General features: G+C 42.4%; 1 protein-coding gene across 5 annotated transcripts in view; it reads right to left on the bottom strand.

Annotated features, from left to right (window-relative positions):
* The window catches only part of EXTL3 (exostosin like glycosyltransferase 3), a 132,562-nt gene that overhangs the window by 96,808 nt on the left and 21,887 nt on the right, over window positions 1-13,867 (bottom strand). For all 5 annotated transcript variants that reach the window (XM_051614340.1, XM_051614333.1, XM_051614339.1 and 2 more), the window contains exon 2: window positions 12,187-12,259. The gene's annotated coding sequence lies outside the window, so the exon portion shown is untranslated. The remainder of the gene's footprint in view (window positions 1-12,186; window positions 12,260-13,867) is intronic.

The raw sequence follows: 13,867 nt of genomic DNA, 5'->3' as shown, positions 1-13,867 counted from the left end.
GCTCTCTGACCCCTGGGCAAACCTGCCTGACTTAAAAACCTACCTCCTAGTGTGGTCATTTTACTCAGATATTGCTCCATCAGAAATGCTGTTGGGCAGTGTTCCTTCTGGAGAGCTCAGATACCCAATGGCAGATACTAATTACAGTCACAGCATATTGGGGACACCACTGAGAAGTCAGCTCTGTCACTACCCCACAGAAGTGGCCACCATCTTCTCTTTGCTAATCCAAAGCAGTAGCAGTTCTGAAGACCCAGAAAAACCTGAAACAGCCAGGGAAACGGGTAGCTGATTGTGCCATTCCAGTACTACACATGCTGTTGCAATCTGGCACTGCCAAGAGACATCAGAAACATTTGGGGTAGAGCCAGCAGATACTTGCTGCTGCATTTAGTTACCCCATTTCTGACCCTTTGCAGGGAAGGAGGACCCACAGGGAACCCCAACTGCTCACTCCACCCAGCCTCACATGCCAGATTCCATCCAGGTTTATTCCATGCTGCCACTCGCTTTCTTTGCCATCCATCTCAAAGCTGCTTCTCCACCCTGCTCACCCAGAACAGTGGTAACAGACGGATTGAAATAATGCATCTCAACTGCATGTATTAGTCTTTAGTGATAGAGTCAAACTTTATTGGTTCGAAATTTCATTTATGCCCTTGGCTTCTGATTAAATTAAGACTGCACACAGTGAGACAGATATTGAGATATTATTAAAGGTGTCCATTGCATTCAGAGCAATTCCTGCAGAAACTTATGCATTTGCAGTACACTTCATCTCAATGACAACTTTGAATAAAGGCAATTCCAGATGAGAAAATGTTGCCATGTTTTATGGCACGCTGAGATGCAAGGCAGCTGTGCTGATCTTTCCTGTCTGCCACTTCACAGTCCTTACTACATGTGGGCAGTTTTTGGACTGGTTTTGGACTTCTACTGCCCTTTGAGGACATCGCACAAAGCAGCCCCCTCCAACACCATGCACATCTGCACAGTGCAGCAGTAGCTGACTGGTACCAGCTGAGAGGTGGCTTAACTGCTGACCTGATGTCTGCATCCAGCTTAGGTAGAGGATGGAAGGTCTGGAGCAGGTCTTCCTGCAGGGATAGCAGAGGCTTGAAGCTTGCAGCAGAACCAAGAGGCCCCAAAGTCACAGCCACACATGAACCTGTCAATGCACAGGGCACTTTGCCATCGGAGCAGCCCTCCTCTTCTAAACTTCAGAGATGTTTGAGGGTCAGCACTCAAGGCTGCAGAAGGACTGAAGCTTGCACAGGGATACTCTTCTGGCTGTGCAGAAAAGGGGCAGGGGCCAGGTCTTGTTGTTTTGTTCTTCATGATAAGAGACAGAGCACATTTTTGGCCTTCCCACACAAATCCATAGTTGTATGACTGCCAGCTCTTTACTGCTTTCCATTTTCACTGTTTTTTTGATAGTCAGCATAAACAACCATGGGACAGCTCAGGACCTCCTACAACCTGTTACAGTCACCAACTCAAAGCCCCCTCTGAAAAGCATAAAAATGTTTTATAAAGAGCCCAACTGGCTGTTTAACTCACCCCCTTTTCTCCCCCAGACTACTGTTTTAGAGCTGCATATCTCAGGACAAAAAGCCACCTTCTAATTCAGTCACTATTTATTTGTGGCCTCATAATATAAATCTCCTTTTGAAGATCCCCATCCTTTAAGTGAAACGATTTTTTTTTTTCCCTGTATGATATAATCTGTATTCCTTATTTACAGAAATAAACAGTAAACCTTCTGCCCTCCCTTTAGCATCCCTGCAACTACTCAGGGATGCCCAACATGGCCCCTTTTGCAGCTCTCACATCTAGCAAATGTTCTGCACTTCAGAGAAGCAGCAGATTCTTATGTGGTAGACTCTTCGAGATCATTCTTCACTGAGTCTGGAAAGATTCCTGGGGAGAGAGCACTTTACTGCCAACAAGCTCCATTAAGTATCCAACAACATCAAGCAAGAAACAGCAAAACATTTACTTTTTTTAATTATTTTTTCAAGTTGGCTGTAACAGAGAACATCACAGAGCATACACTGTATAAATGATCTGTCCACAATTCTCTGCATTTACTCTGAAGCAAGGCAGCTGTAAGCAAACACCATTATTTCCAGAAGAAGTAGGTTAACTCAGAATAACACAGTAATGTGAAAGCACTGCTTTTACAACAGCTGCCTCACACATCACTTATCATGGGGGAGAAAGCAGAACAACTGCAAATACCTTTCAAATACTGACACAAACTACTAGCACGAGAGACTTCAATAAGGAAGGGGTTTTGCACTGTCACTCAGCTCGTCTAAAGGTCTGTTGCTGTCATAAAGATAGATCTTTTCCCCAGCTTCCAAGCCTGGATCATAGTGAGCTGACTAAAGGGAGTTAAACTGGAAGGAAACTATCTGTACTGAGAAGGAAGGAATCAGATAGATACCAGCACAAAAAGATCAGCGGGAGCACAACGCTGGGAGCAAAACCTTTCCTTGCAGCACCAGCTTGACATGATAGCAGTTAAGCTACAATGCACAACCACACTCTAAATTTAGATAGCTTTGTAACTATAAAGCTGTATCTCACGCCCATTATTCCGCTCCCAACACAAGAATGAGCCATTCTGTTCTAAATGCTTTTACATCAGCATAGCTTTCTCCACCCTACAGGAGCGCACATCAATTGTGGGTAAATGGTTCAACTTTTGAATGCAGACAAAAACTGAGACAAAGCTAATAGTGGTGAAGGAGAGTTGCCTGGGGAGAGAAATGATCATAGGTTTAGGAGAAAAGGGAAAAAAATATCACCAATTTACCTGTGCTTGGGTCACTGCTCATTAATGCTCTGAAGAGTATCACTTCACATGTTATAAATTATGCTGCTCTTGGCTTACTCCCTCGTTATCCATTTCATACGGCATCCTGTACCCTTTCACAAACACAATATAATGGGAACTCTGAATAAAATGAACAGAAGGAAAGAAAAATCGAGGGCCTTCACTTGAGCAAGAAAAAACATCAGGAGACCCAGCAATCTCATCAGGTTTCAGCACTCACTTCTTTAAGCCTCTAACTGCATTTCCACCTTCTTCAGAAAAGGGAAAACCTCTCCGAAAACAAACTCTGGGCTATGTGGGCAAAAGACACGTTGTTTTCTCCTGCTGATATTTCTGTCTAATCCCCTGCTGATTTGGGATTTCCAACAGACTTTTTAAATGCTTTCACATTCAGGCTGCACTGTACTATAAGAAATTTCTGGAGAAACTGAACAGTGTTCAAGATAGACATGTAAAACTTTAAATCTTGGCTTTTGGGCAAAGCTCTATGTTCAACAGCAAGCAGCCAACCTCTGTCCTGATTTATTTTTATTTTCTTTCTAATAATGACTTGAAAAAATGCAGCTACAACATACACTTTACTTCTTTAAATATGTATTTATTTATTTATTACTGTATTGAAACACAACACGAGACAGTAATAACAGTGAAATCTCCTATCAGGACTGGCAAGAGTGAGATCACACTTTTCCCATATACCTTCTAATTTTCTGCTAGTAGCACTGATAAAACAAGCTAAAAATAATTAAAAAGTGCTTTAGTCTAAAGGTTAAAGATTGAAAGAATCCACAACTTGCTGAGACCAAACCCAGCTTTGAACAGAAAAGCTAAAACATCCAATTCAGCCCACATATTTAGACACTTCTCCCTTGCCTTCCTGCTTAAGGTACAAAACTATGACCTGTGTGGTTACAAACCTGCAGACAGCAGCAGACTGACACTTCATCCCACTCATACAATACAACCTCAGAGGCAAAAGCATACAGAAACAGAGACACACTTGACTGGCAAACCCAAGAGTAACAGTATAAATTAGCTTCCTAGAGACCTAACGGAGGCTTCCTTTCCCCCCTCAAAGACACTGGCTCTGTGATGCTTCATGGTAAGCACTCCAGACAGAACTAAAAGGACACTAAATCTGTCTGCAGGGAAAGGCAGCAGCTGGATCAGAAGGATGAAGCAGAGGATCCTGGCAGCACCATGCAGATGATAGGATGGGAATGGGAAGAAGTGCATCATCCTTTCCGTACGGGCAGTTTCATTGCAACAATACATTCACCTTCCATCCCTCCCAACTTCAATCTCCCTTTTAAAAATATTTTCTTAAGAACTGCCTTATAAGACCTGAACTATTGCCCATAACATCTACACTGTCCAGAGCAGCAGCCACCATTGGACACTTGTACAGAAGGCTGAGGCACTGTGCTATGCCTCTCAACTCATTTCAGATCCAGACCAACTTAACAACAGATTTCAAAACCTTTCCCCTCTCTTTTCAACAGTGTAAATACTAATAAGTGAAACAATAACCCGAATCTTCATAGATTACTAACAATGAGTCAAGTCCCTGGACAAGTCTTTCTGCAGTGCTGTTTAATGCACTTCCAGGCTGAAGCCTGCTTACAGAGGCAGAAGGGAAACCTCTTCTGCCCAGGAGTCTTTCCAGTTAGGTAAGCTGCAGCCCTTGCTCACCATTTTGGACCAAGATTTTCTCTTCTAAAATTGTAGGCACCATCTGCACTGTGAGATGCTCGTGACTGCCACATCAGCTTTTCTGCTGCCTGCAGGAGGTACAAATTTTGGCTTGCTTTTAGTTTGCATGTCACTTTGGAGGTGGTAACAGAAGAAAGGTCTGTAATAGGAATCCTCCAGCCATCAGTGTCACCAGCTAAACACCCAGATAACAGCAAGTCTGAGACCCACTGAGTACAGGAAGCACAAGACAAAAACATTTCCAGAAGTGAAAAATTTAATAACCTTGTTATTATTTTTGGAAAAAATAAACACCAATTCCCACTCTTCCTTTGATTTGCAACAGGAGGAGGAAGGAGTGTGAAAGAGGGAGAAACAAGTTGTTTAAACAACAGCTGTTACAACAATACCAGCATAATGGAGTCGCAAGCATCCTGTTCTTGCCAGAGCAGTCGCTGTTTAAGCAAAAGCTCTGCCTTTTGAAGAGGACTTTATAACCTCAAATACAAACGTTCAGCTATATTTTCTTCCTAATCAGAAGTCAATTATCCTGCTGAGTGATGACAGAACAATTCCACAAAGTAAATCCTTCTCATATCAGGGCCTTCTGTGATCAAGTTGCACCTGAAACCTCCTTGCTCACACAAAAGCAAGAAGGATTTCACTTGTGCTTCCCACAATAGTTCCCAGGGGACTCTCTCCAAACTACCATGTGAACCTTAGGCAGGTAAAAAGTTTCATCTGACAACACAAGCTAAAGGACTTTTATCCAAACTGAAATTTCACTAGTCAATATTTTATCAAGTCTGAGGCTATCTAGAGAGTGTTTACATGCAGCTGTCTATAGATTTTACTTAAAGAAGCAAATCAGTGCTACTGGCAAAGATTCTTCCCTACTTCCTAATCATTACTATAGTAATGCAAACCTCCCGGTGAGTCCCTTTAACACTCTTTTAACTACTTTGAAATAGTTCTATTACAGTAAATAATGACTGTAACATTTTTCTATCACAAGCAAGTTCTAATCTGTTCTCAGACTTTGCACCTTGGAGTACTGTCATGTCCAACACTATTCCCTTCCTAGGTGCCAGAGTCCAGATATACATAAATTACTTCCAAAGGAGCAGGCTCTTGGTAACTGCTTTTGGATAAATTAATGATATTGCACTCAAAAAAACCCAAGGGAAGCCAGAATTTCTTAAATCAAATTGAAATCTGGCCAGTACACAGGGTTACTAACCCCGTTGTTACTACAAAAATCTTTTAATGAGCACAAATGCTCAAGGTCTCTGCGTTACAAATTATCCAGAAGCTGACACTCCCCACGACACAGAGCCCTCTTACCCCTGGCTGGCACAGACATGCTTCTTAGGAGCAGAAGCTACAGTACCTGGGATGCTTGACAGAAAAAAACAAAGCAGAGTAAAGCAAAGGAACCATCAGTCCAGAGCCAGTGAGGTTTGCCTGACTACAAGGAGGCATCCACTGCAGGCTCAACACCTTGGCCTCCATCCAGCTTCCAAGATGATCTATCATCTACATGTCACATATGTTTGGCAAATCCAGATGGAATTTGAATTTGCATTTATTTGCCTGGTCAGGACATAGGTTAGAGCCAAGGTATCCTTTATTTTGCATAGAAGATCCCATGCCATCCACAGCTCTCCAGGTTGTAAAAACCTCTAGGAAACCACCCCAGCAGGCTACTTGCCCTCCAGGGGATGATGCTTCTGATCAGCCACTGTTATCTCCAGAGCAGAGAGCATATGTTCAGTGTGAGGTCCCCAAAAACCTTTCTACTAGATAAGTATGAAGAAAAGACCAGCAGAAAATGATCCCTAGCAGTGAACTCGTGAAAAGCCTGATGATCCTCTACCTTGCCTACTCATACCTGCTGTTTCAAGTGTCAGCAGGTATTTATCTTGCTTCAAAAGGAAGTCCTGCATGGTATTTCTGAACAAAATGGTCAGATTCTCCCCCTGTAGCAGGGACAGCTTGAAAAATATAGCTAGGGAATCTGTTGAGATAACCTTTCAGAAGTCCAGGAGTGAACCAAAGAAAGAGTCTGGATAAGAGCAGCAGAGGAGCTGGAGCCTCAGCCCAAGAGTTGATAGCTGAGTTTTGTTATTTAATACTGAAAAAAAATAGCAACATCAAGAGACTATTAAAAAAAAAAACAAAAACAAACAGACATTTTCAGACCTCCATTAACACATTATGGAGGATCTTGCATGAAACCTGATGGTTTTAGCCTCACTTGAGCTCTCTTCCTCTAACCCACCATGTGATTCAAGAAGAATTGTAAGTGGAAAAGACATAAACACACAGTGACTTGTTCTACCTAAATATGAACCAGTTCCTGGAGGGGAAGGGAGAACAGAACCCGAACTGATACTGCAGGCTTAGCAAGCAGGAGCACTTGAGCACATACTGCCAGCTTTGTAATTCTGCCACAAAGGCAGCCTGTTATAGCTCTACCATTACAGCATTGTCCCACACAGTCTCAACTCTCCATTTCAACGGCTGTAATAAATGAAAAAGTCCCCTGGGTGCTGGCACTAATTGGCTTCTCAGAGCTCCCCATTTATAGCATTCCGATTCCCTAGTGCCACTGGATCATAGCAGGGATCCTGACAAGGTCTCTCCAAACCTTCCTTACTTCAAGCTAACACATGAGGTTTCCCCGACATGGAGTTACACAAAGATTTTCCTGGCAGAGCAGAAGTTCAACATACAACTCAGCATTTTACAAGCCATTTCCACACTGGCTATATTGTTCAGTCAACATACTAAAAAAAATATAAAATATAAATAAACAGATGCAGTGTTCCAGTGCTGTCCAGGAAGAGCTTTCAGAGAGCATATTTACACCCTCAAAGGACTGCTTGGCCAAAAATAACGCTGACATCAACAGGAGAAACAGCCAATTTGGCTGTTCTGCTCCCAACCAGATTAAAAATTACTCTCAATTTACTACCTTATTAAACTACATCTGAAATTGTTACAGTAGGCTGTCTGTGAGCTGACAAGCTAGCTGTGTGCAACTTGCACACATAAAGAAGAATGAGAAAGACCATAAATATATATATTATATATAAGAAGGTGGCAAGGAAAGAATGAAAAAACCTCCCACCAACACTCCTTCACTTCAAACAAGGAGGGGCTGTGACACCCTGGTAGTGACAGACCTCACATCAACCTATGGTTTCTGGATGTATTTATTTCTCTTTCTTCTCCTTCCCCTGGCACATGTATCCCCTGTCCAGGGCGACTCTGCAGCTTTGATTCAGGACTGTACGGCTATGTGAGACAGCTCAGTGTGCCCAAGGTGACATGCCTTGGTACGTCAGGTGAGGCTTTGAGAAGCTAGTGTTCTATTACCAGTGCCTAGACAAATCTGTGCAATGAAATTATTGTATATACAGTGTTAACATACTTTCCTGGACACAGCAGCACTACTGGCTGCTTCAGGAAAAAACCACTCTGGAGATTTGGTCTGCACACATCTGTAGGTCCAATTTACAGTACCATGATACAATGGACTCGTGCAGATGTCTTGCAGGGCTTTTGGTATGGTACTGGTATGGAAGAAATGGTCACCACACCCTAATGGTGATCAACATGAGCCCATTGAAACAAGGGGTGACAAGGCAGCAGACAGAAACCAGGTCCTTTGGCCTCTCTAAACAGGACAAAAGTCACCAGGGGAGCACAGACAGGCCTGAACAACTGTGTGGATTCTTCAGTTTTAAAAGCAGGAGGGAAGCACTAAGGAGGGTGGCAGAGAGGAAAGAGGAAGAAAATCCCAGTGGCAGGAATATCTGTGGAGCTGGGAGGTGTGGGGGAGCATTCCCTGAAATTTGGAAGACAAGTCTCAACAAAGACTGCTGTGGATGATCCATCAAGCTCTGACTCAGCACTGAGGAAGAAAAAAACACTCAGGTATTCCTCAGCTGAACCAAGGTTTCCCAGGCTGCCCACAGGGCAGGACTTCAACAGCCCATGTGGGAGCCATGATTCATCTCAGGGCAGCAGAAAAGCCACAGATATGAGTCAGGGCAGATACACCACACCACCGATGTCCCACAGCCCCAGGCATGTCAGTCTGCTGACCATCATTGCAGACCTGTGACTACAACCCTCTATGTTAAGATTATGTTCCAGTTCTACTTTATGGAAGCCATGGCATTAATAAGATAAATATCACTTATGCAAAGCTCAGGGGATGGAGTGGCACAGCTTTTCTTTGCAGAAGCAGTACCTGTCTCATGACACCAATTTCTATTGATCTAAATAAGACTAGTTCTCTCTTTTGATATTATTTCCCCTCTTAACCAATGGAGTGGGAGGGGTGGTGGTATTTAACATCCAGGGTGTTTCTTGTCCCCATTTAGAAGATGCAGTACACACCAGCAGCCATTTAGATTCACAGAACTGCTGCAAGATGTGAAGATTCACCTCATATTCTGGCTGACAGCTTTAGCACAAAGTCACACAATGTCCTCCAGGGCTCCTTGTTAAATACTATATTGTTCTAGTGACTCAGGGCACTGGAATGTATCAGGTTTATTCTTAGCTTTTCTGATAAGGTCTTTAGTTTAGACATGAACTTCTGCTTTTTAGAAAACAAATAACTCTATGGCTTATTATTATACAGAGCATATTAAATTCCAAGTTTATTTTCCAGGCTTATAAATACAGAGAACTGAAGCAAAAAGGACAGACCCTCAGAAACCTAATGGTTCTTTCAAGCTTCTAATAAGATCTGTAACAACGTTGAAGAGGAGAAAAAACAGACATGCACAATAGACAAAAGTTACCACCAAAAGGAAAGAGGACAGAAGAATAGTGAAGACAGTCAAAGGCATGGAGCATCTTCTGTAAGAACAGCTGGATGTTTTAGTCTGCAAAAGAGACCACTAACAAGGAGACAATAGGGACTTACAGAACTCAAATCAGCTTGGAACTGGTAAACAGGCAAACTACAATTCCCTAACAGGAGCTTATGATAGTGAACTAGATGGCAACAGGTTCAGTTACCAAAAGGAGATGGTTTCTCACACAAAGTTAAAACTTCAAAATGCCTAATAACAGGACAAAGGCCAAAAGCACATGTGGGTTCAAACAAGAGCTAAATAAATTGATGCAAGATGAAAGCCATTACTACATGCCACTGCTACATGCCAGTGCTGAAGACAAGACAGACCTCTGGCCTCCCATAGCTCAGATGTTTGCCATGTTGTGAGATTTTAATGAAGCAAGAGTCCATAGCACCTTCTGAGAAGAACAGTACCAAAAAGCAGGAGTTAATCTCCTCCACTGTCCAGAGCATCTCCAGAGAAATGCAGGCAGAAGGTACAGGCAGCACAAATCCTCCTTGCAATACCAAACTAACTGCTCTTACTTGGGCTTATTAATTGCAGTTGTGAGCAAAGATCACACAAGCATAAATACAGCTAAGCCCAGTCAGTGCTTACACAGGAAGTATCAGACCTACACTGACGTTCATACAGATGATGCCACATCTTCATAGGAAAGGACATGCAACACAACCTCCCTCAATACTTAACTTAATTGCTAAAGCAGGAAGCCCCAAGTGATGCTTGAAGAGAAGTCTTCTGAAATTATTTTATATTCCAGTCACAGCCCAGTTATTTAGATATTTAGTGCCACAGAGACAGTCTTGCATAAGAATGACTTGTAAAGGACTCCCTTGAAAAAGGTTATTTTCCCATTCTGTTCCACAGCAATCACAAACCGTGTTTCTAGCATAATTTCTGTTCCAGCTCTGACAAGAACAGCCCTTGGCTCCGCTATCTCCTACTGACCAAAATTTTTACCTGCAGTCTTGCTTTAACCACAGACTCCCTTCCTACAAAGGGACTCCAAACCTGAAAACCTTGACTCCTAGATTAATTCTTCCAGCCACCAGGCCCAAAAACGTGTAACAGCTTCTGAAGGTCAATGCTGAGCCTGCTGCACACAATACCCACAGATAACAGAAGTTCTGCAGGCCAAATTATGCCCTCAGGGAAGCCTGCGCAGCCCTGTGGCCTTCCGCAGATAGCACAGCTGTCACGCTGCAACTTACTATGTTCTACTTAAGCTATGCAAGGAGAAAGAGAATTCAATGGTATCAACTTATTTCAGCCACTGAAGTCAGCCAATCTGACTCTAAACACACACTGGGATTAGATCTGTCAATTAAGACCATGGCACGATGGCACTTTTGGTCAGTAACAGCATCATTTGTTCTTCACATGACCTCACTGCTACTTCCAGTTTTGTTATTCACCATCATGTTTGTTACAGAAGCTATGTACCAGCTGAGAAGAGAGTCCCCACTGGCACAAAACTAAAGCAGAGTAAAAAGACTGCCCTGAGTCCAGAAGTTTAACAAGCTAAATCAGTGCTGCAGTAAGTACGAATAGGATAACTGAACCAAGAATATCTTGCAGGTCATGCTACACTGGTCAAATAGCAAAGTTAAGAAGCCACAAATAAGTAAGCCTCTTTTTCTCCCTCTTGCACAGAAGCACAGGAATTCTCTACCCTGGTGCCAAGATGTACTTAAACCAACCTACTGATACACTCCAGTCTCAAAGTGTATTATTTAGACCTTGTCTTTCTTTAACAAACACACCCAAGTGTTAAAATTCTCATCCCATGTTATCCTTAGGGAAGTCACCTTCTGGGACTGTTACAATAAACTTAATTATACAGTGGTCTCAGTCACTCAGTGTAGCTCCCATACTCACCTGCTGTGTCTGCACCTGCATTTTACACCCAAAACCAGAGCATCCTCTAAGCTTGCAGATGCCTACAGGTGACAGTTAACTATTCCAGTCTAGCCGTATCATTTCACCAGATGGGGCAAGATGTTCCAATTAACCAACACTTACTAGCTGCAATCTCTCCCAGTAGCAAGTTTAAAAATATTTGTAGACATCTCATAAAGCAAGGGCTCTTTATTACAGCCTATTACTATGCATGCAAGTTATTTTAATGTGTAAAAACTTGCCATGAAACAACAATTTTCTCCTTCCACAACAGAACTGTTATCCTTACCATGAACTAGGCAACACTTCTGAGTTCTTTTTTCTTACCCTTTCCAGGCCGCAAGTCAAGCCAAGCCTCATTTGCCTGATTTCACAGCACACCTTTATGACTAAACCCTACATGTGCTGTGGCAGGTCCCTCATCCACCCTTCTCGCTGGGTTCAACACCTCTAACAAGCCTGCAGTAGAAGAGGTGAACCTTTGCTCTCCTGACCTGAGAGCCTCCTACTCTGCTCTGCAGCACAGGAAGCTGCACATGACACATTGCTAAATTATGTGGCAACACCTTTAGTGTTGATTCCACACAACCTCGAGCAGGTGCAAGACATAACTGCATCAATTCTCTGCTCTGCTGAAACGTGCAAGCCACTGAAAGCAGGATACAAATAAAATGTATCACTTCAGATAAAAGAAGATAGAGACATCAACATCCACTTCTCCCAAAACAAGAGTTAAGCCAAGGGAGCTTGCATTTCTAGGACAAAATCGTTCAAGTAAGCAGACTTATCTCTGCTCCCCAGTGAAGTCAATTTTAAGCCAACTTAACTTTAAGCCAACTTTAAGCAATGTTCTTGAAATGTTAAGGTACTCACCGTACAAGGTGATGAACTGGAGAACTGGAAACTGTCTCTTCTGTACCCAGCTCTCTACTCTTTTGTCCAAAGCCTATTAGAGAGGAAAGAAGTTGTAAATATAGACAAAGTGGGGGGAAAAAAAAATAATCAAGAAGTAGGCCAGCTAAGCAATGCAAAACAGGCCCAGACACACACACCTCCAACACTGAGGTCAAGAACTGAAAGAGCATGCAAAGCTCACAAAGTCTCTTGAGCAAATGCAGCTAATGTTTGAAAACAACACTGGCACCAGCTGCTTCTCAAGGTTTTCGAGAAGGTCAGACCTGATCCAACCCAAGAGTTAAGCAAGATATTAATATCAGAGTGTAGCAGCAAAAGGTACACAAAATTGGTTGCTACTGAGATGGTTAATCAGATTTTTTTGACGTGCTGATCACCAACGCACCATCACATGGTTAGTCAAAAGCATTACACAGGGAAACAAATTTCTTTTTATTGGCCACAGGAACTACTTTATCAAGACACAGTCCTGAAGGGTTAGATGGGATCTGATCTAGCATGCACTAGAGAAGCTCTTTTAACAGATTTGTCATTTCAGCGCCCTTTATAAGGAGCCACCCTACTTCTCCTTAAACCCATTTTGGTTAAACAAAAGGTTATCTATAGAATGGCGCTGGGATGCAGAGAAAAGGAAAACCCGTTGCTAGACATACATGTCAGTACACATCATGCACAGACCAATTATGCTTTAGGGAGATATTAAATCCCCATTCAATTAATAGAGACACCTCTTAAAATGAGTGTTAAATAATTCCCTACGATGTAGCAAGACAACTGGTTACTTCAGTAAATTGCAATAGAAACAACTCCACATCTCGCTATCAACAAAATCCCAATCAAAACTTGCCTTTAAAACTACAAGAGGTTAGTAAGGAGGGATGGGAAACAGGAACGATACTACTGCAGTGCTATTGTATGCTTGTATTAAAGACTCCTCATGAGAAAATTAAATGAAATGGATGCCTTTCATGTTTATCAATAACAGAGCTAATGGCTTTTATGTAAATGCCATTACTTTCAGCCAGATCTGCAAGAGACTGAAGCCATACAGCCCCATCTCCACTTGCAAGCGACTCCCCTTCAGGCAGCCAATCTAAATGCAAATTACAATCAAATGGCAAAACCAAGAGTTTTCTGGGTGATACTCAAAATGTAAAACTAGGGGCAAAGAACATGTATTTGAGAACAACCCTCCTCTTCTGGAAAGACCTGATGATCTCATGTTGCTTTTTCATCCTCAGCATATACAAAAATTAAAGTGTAACTTGGCTCTCATTTACAGCCATATTATTTACCCATACAGCCAAGAGTGCATCTTCTTCCATTCTCTTGCCCTCAGTGTTAAAACAAGGTGGGAGGGAAGTTTTTCTACCTAGCTGTTTAGAGAGGGTATCTCTCTCTGAGATGGAGAGGATACCTCTCAGAGATGTTACACCCACAACAGGAGCATTCCATCAGCCAAGATACAAAATCAAAGCAATAATAAAGCCCCAATCGGACTTTGCAGAACAAACGCATTTTCACGGAGAAATTTCTCCTTGGAACAAAGTTGCTTGTGTAAGTCAGAAGCAGAAGGTCTTATCACAGATGGTTATTAGAGGCAGAAATATAAAACTGTTGTCAGCACAAGGAGCACCAT

The sequence above is a fragment of the Apus apus genome, chromosome 3 (genome assembly GCF_020740795.1).
Source record: "Apus apus isolate bApuApu2 chromosome 3, bApuApu2.pri.cur, whole genome shotgun sequence".
NCBI lineage: Eukaryota > Metazoa > Chordata > Aves > Apodiformes > Apodidae > Apus > Apus apus.
This window is presented reverse-complemented; position numbering and strand designations above follow the sequence as displayed.